This window comes from Sinocyclocheilus rhinocerous, unplaced genomic scaffold (genome assembly GCF_001515625.1).
Source record: "Sinocyclocheilus rhinocerous isolate Xijiao unplaced genomic scaffold, SAMN03320098_v1.1 scaffold1250, whole genome shotgun sequence".
NCBI lineage: Eukaryota > Metazoa > Chordata > Actinopteri > Cypriniformes > Cyprinidae > Sinocyclocheilus > Sinocyclocheilus rhinocerous.
The window spans coordinates 45920-51306 of NW_015635522.1; the positions used below are offsets into that span (position 1 = coordinate 45920).

At 37.0% G+C, this 5387-nt stretch overlaps 1 protein-coding gene across 1 annotated transcript in view; it reads left to right on the plus strand.

Annotated features, from left to right (window-relative positions):
• Positions 1-4907: 4907 nt before the first annotated feature.
• Positions 4908-5387, plus strand: part of LOC107746980 (sodium/myo-inositol cotransporter-like) — a 5531-nt gene continuing 5051 nt past the window's right edge. The window contains exon 1 of the mRNA XM_016561346.1: positions 4908-4925. The gene's annotated coding sequence lies outside the window, so the exon portion shown is untranslated. The remainder of the gene's footprint in view (positions 4926-5387) is intronic.

The window sequence follows — 5387 nt, forward strand, 5'->3', positions numbered from 1 at the left end:
TCTGAGGAGTTTATAATCATTGCCATGCAGTTGCTAGGGCATTCTCTGTGTAGCTGCCAATACACTTTTTTATTTTGAAATACATTATTAACCAAATTTGTTGAGCAAATTATATGGGCTCATCACTCATTGTTTAACAAGGCCTATACTTGGTGTTCATTTTTCAAGTCTTTTTCTCCATGCGATGGCCGGAGAGTTCAGTTTGCGAACAGAAACACACAGACTGCAAGATACATTACCAAGAGTCAAGTAGTCAGACATTCGACAGTCATAAATACTGACTTTAACACACAGGGAAAATGTGTATCGGACGCCTAGTAGATGCAAACGGGGTAAATAATGTTTTGTGTTTTGATTAAAGTAAACATTGGCCAGCCACATATCACATTGTTTATTACTTTTCAGAAAGATTCACACTAAATAAAACCAAATAATCCACACATAAGATGAAATCAACAGATGCAAGGAGTATTCAATGAAGCCTGTGTGCATTAATGTTAACTCTATAGAGATTTTAACAAATATCCTGCTATAGGAAATTAACAAATATCCTGCAAATTTTTCTGACTTTGAAGCATATCCTACTGCCACATAAAACTCAATGTGATCGCATAAATATGAGCTACTGCTAGTGAAAACTGCTCAAACATAGTTTTATCCAGGCCCAGTTCCAGAATTAAATACTGAGGGTGCTTCAGAAATTAGTGAGTGTGCTCTAGCCTCATAAAACTAGCACACATTTTTACGTATATTTTTGTCCCATCCATTACTCTTTCGAGTGTGAATCCCGCATAAATATGCAGATGTCATTTCCAAAACTTTGCAGCGTGTATGTGACTGAAAAAACAGGACCTGATACCAGGGCTGTCAGGACCACTATCATCAAAATGATTGACACTTAGCATACAGTTTGGATTTGGCGGTATGGTTCTGTTCTGGGCAAAAAACTCCCTGCCCATCCATGCAGCCTGTCATGAATGAGCAGGGAGAGCAGCAATAACCCCCCTAGGGTAAACAGAACAGAACAAAGCAGATATCATTACCGTTCTTAATGATATTTAAGTGTAACAAGTTAACAACTTTATTCAAGATAAAAGAAGTCTGATTCAACAAGGAATATCAGAAAGCCAAGTCCTGACTGTAACGAAAGGAGGAGTTGGGGATGGAGGAGAATAATTTACTCCTGAGCAAGCGATAAAGCTGCGGAATAACAGGCTACTGAATAGACCTTATATAGGAATGCTGTGATAGGCGTTGTAATCCTATAGGTAGACGTGGATCAGCTGAGTGTCAGCCGATGCAAGCTTGACTCACGTGACCTGCCAGAACTAACGCTATACGCTTTATTTTTATACAAATTCTGAATGGATTATATATAGCCAAGAAAACACACAAAGAGCACTCCCTTTATAATAACTACAAAGCTGTCCCTCGATCTCATGAAGTTTTGTTATTATGAGAGGATCCGCAAGCTTGCAAAACTCAGCACTGGACAAAAACTCTGGTCTTTTGATGGATTCTAACTTAAATGCCTCTGATTGACAATTGCATTCAAGAAATCAACAGATATGTCTGCCATTGGCTACATTGTTCAACACTGCAAAAAAATACAATGTAAATAGAAACATTTTGACGCTCTCCAAAGCGCAAACACAAATATGCACTGGATAGTTTGCCAGATCTGTTTCGCCAATATGTCAGTGAATAGAGAATATCTCGAGATTTTCTCATGGGTGCTCAGCCATTCCTGTGGGTTCTCGAGCCCCCACCATGGGGTGCCTATGACTGACAATGTATACTTGAATGCAATGTAACGCACCTTATGAAAATGTCCTTTTCGAAGGCATTGTTCATTGTCTGTAGCACAAATGGGGTTAATTGTTGAGACCTTACATTTTTACATTTATATTTATCCATTTAGCAGACTTACAATAGAGGAACATAAGCAATTTGTTATAGAGCCAACTACATGCATAGTATAATACCAGGTTTATTATAAATCTATAGGAAACAAGTTAGAGTAGAGGTAAAATGAAAAAAGGAAGATTTTTGAGCAGTTGTGAGGTTAAACACCACTAATAACATTTCATTTAGGTGTTGAGGGACATACACTAGCAAGAAAGTGTGCATAAGTTTGAGGGATCTTCTGCCGTTCTCTACTACACAGTCACTTATGTTCTCAGCTCAGACACAGAATCAGTTCAAGCCTGTGTTGAGACAACCCAAGGGTTCGACTAACCTATTTTTCTCTTCATTCTATTTGTGTTCAATGGCTGCTGGGGCCTGAAACTGCGGTCAAAGGCGGATCTGAGGTGTCACCACAGCAACAACAGTAGCAAAACTATTCTGGCAATTTAAGATAAAGAGCACCTCTAAAATATGTTTTGAAGGTTTTGTGTTCTAATGTTAACGTGTTTCAGTTCTGTCATTGTTTATACACTGTCATGTTGTTTTTAATCCATATGGCTTTCTTTCTTCAGTGAAACACAAATGCAAAGTGGTATGGCAGAATGCATATCCAAGCTGGTCTTTTTCATACAATGAAAGTGAATGGTGAGTAAAGAACATATTTCTTCCTTTTATTGATCATTTCGGAAGGTCGGTTCAAGTACATTGCATTGTGTGCATTTTCAGATTCTATGCATACAAAAAATGTGTATACTGGACACAGAATACAGTACATACTGTATTGCCAAAATAGTACGAGTAATATGTTAGTATGCTACTGCAAATATAGCCAGAGGGTTTGCACACATCCTCTGACAGCTGCTTTGGTGTTCATTACAGTGTTTGAACAATCAGCCGCTTTGCTGTCAGCTTTGAGCACTTCTGCCCCCTAGTGCATATTGAAAGAGCACTGTCAATCACAAAACTGCAATTCAGAGAGGAAGGAGGTAGGGTATTGTATTCAAAAGATGTCATGCTAAAAATTTCTGCCAATAAAAAAAAGTAGGCTACTGTTGGAAAAAGCATGTCCAATGATCTATGAATTTACCACGGCACCATAAATGCTCTCACTCTTTTAGGTCTTTATTTGTTACTGTACATAGGTAGACTGTATTGTTTCATATTATGTAATTGTTTAAGTTTATATTGTGATAGATTACAAAGTAGAGCACTAAAAAGATTGTGATAATGAGTTCATGTTAGTGTTGTATTATAGGGCTTGTGAACGTTGGTTCAGCCTTGACCTACATAGTCACACCTGGCCTCTGTACACATACAAAAATATCTTTATCTAGTCACGTACTAACTATCACTCTATCACAAGACTTTTGGCTTTGTGCTCTTTCATTGTCTTCAGGGAAACTTCTGAATTGAAAGACGATGCCGCCACCATCTGACGATTATTTGTACTCGCAGTTAGGCTATTCCACCTTACCTCGCAGTTATAATGCACTCATACTGTATATTCAGAAATATTACCAAATATATTAAGATATAATAATATATTACGATAGGCTATAATAATTGTTATACAAAAAATATGGTGAATGCAACATTAAAACATCGCACGATCAAGACAAATACAGAAATAAAGGAAGCATACTCGATGTTTTTTTTTTTTTGCACAGTGTTGAATAGGTTTTTTTTATGTTTTAAAGGTAAAAGTTTAATCTTGTGTTATGTTCCTGTTTAGGTGGTGTAATCACACGTGGGTTATTTTCAGAGTTGCCAAGTCCTCGTATTATACGCAACTTTGGGCTTCTTTTTTTGTAAAGTTGCGTGGAAAAAAATCCAGGGTCGCGGGTTGCGGTTTTTTGGGCTTATTTTAAAAAATATGGTTGCTTGTTATGGAAATCTAACAAGCAACTTCGTTTCTCTATGTTCGCCGTATTCTCCAATGCATTGATTGACACTCTGTCTGCTCACAGTTAATAGCCAACCAGTGCAATAATAGTGCTGTAGGTAATTTTCCAAATGTTTTATTGGTAATACATAGTTGATAATAAATAATATTGGGCTTGTTTTTGAAGCTGCGGTTGCTTATTTATCTTGCGAGAGTTGGCAACAGTGGTTAGTTTAGTTTATCTCTACTGGTTATCTGGACTCGCAGTCATGCTGGTGAGTGGAAATGAAGAGATCTTCAGTAAAACTGTTGGTTTCAGTAGATGCTGTTGACTCTGACGACAGTCTCAAATATTTACTAAAATACCGTAGTGACTCCCTGCTGTAAATCAAAATAAATTGATATGGAATATTGTTCAAACAGTGTAAGAAGCTTACTCTATAGTTTAGTTGAGTTTGTCCATTCTCAGCAACCAATTATTGTTACCATCACTGTACCATGGAACTACCACATCATACAGCGGAATTTCACAGTTAATAGCCAACCAGTGCAATAATAGTGCTGTAGGTAATTTTCCAAATGTTTTATTGGTAATACATAGTTGATAATAAATAATATTGGGCTTGTTTTTGAAGCTGCGGTTGCTTATTTATCTTGCGAGAGTTGGCAACAGTGGTTAGTTTAGTTTATCTCTACTGGTTATCTGGACTCGCAGTCATGCTGGTGAGTGGAAATGAAGAGATCTTCAGTAAAACTGTTGGTTTCAGTAGATGCTGTTGACTCTGACGACAGTCTCAAATATTTACTAAAATACCGTAGTGACTCCCTGCTGTAAATCAAAATAAATTGATATGGAATATTGTTCAAACAGTGTAAGAAGCTTACTCTATAGTTTAGTTGAGTTTGTCCATTCTCAGCAACCAATTATTGTTACCATCACTGTACCATGGAACTACCACATCATACAGCGGAATTCACATCACTTGCGTGAGAAGCCGCGGGTGGGCGGAACGGACATGTGTGCGGGTTCGATGACGTCATGGACGCGCGCGGGGGGAGTAAATGGAAGTGTTACGGTCTCTTCATACTCCAGCGCCGCTCAAGCGTATTGCTTCCCTGCTTTTCAAAGACTTCGGTAAGTGTGGATGAGTTTTTACCTTTTAGAAATCACCAAGATCTCTGTACGACTGTTCATGACCTGTGACGCGAGCTGTTGTCTTAAAGTTGCAAGATAATCTCACTCAGCTAGTTTTACATGTGATTGGATGTTTTTATTAATATTATATATTATTGTGCAGGGTGTTACTTAGTGCTGATAGTATAATTGGTGGTTTAACGTTCTTCTGTGCTTTTGCATAAAGATGGTATATCTAAATGATGGCAATGGTAGACAACTAACTTAGATATTAACTTTTATAAACATTACGATTTTAGTTTCAAATGTGTATTTAAATGTCTAAACACACAGTATGTTAACTGTAACTGTTTAGATGGTGTAACTGACACTATTTTTCATATTATTATTGCTGTTAATTATTAGTAGCCTATATATATATATATATATATATATATATATATATATATATATCTAATAAAT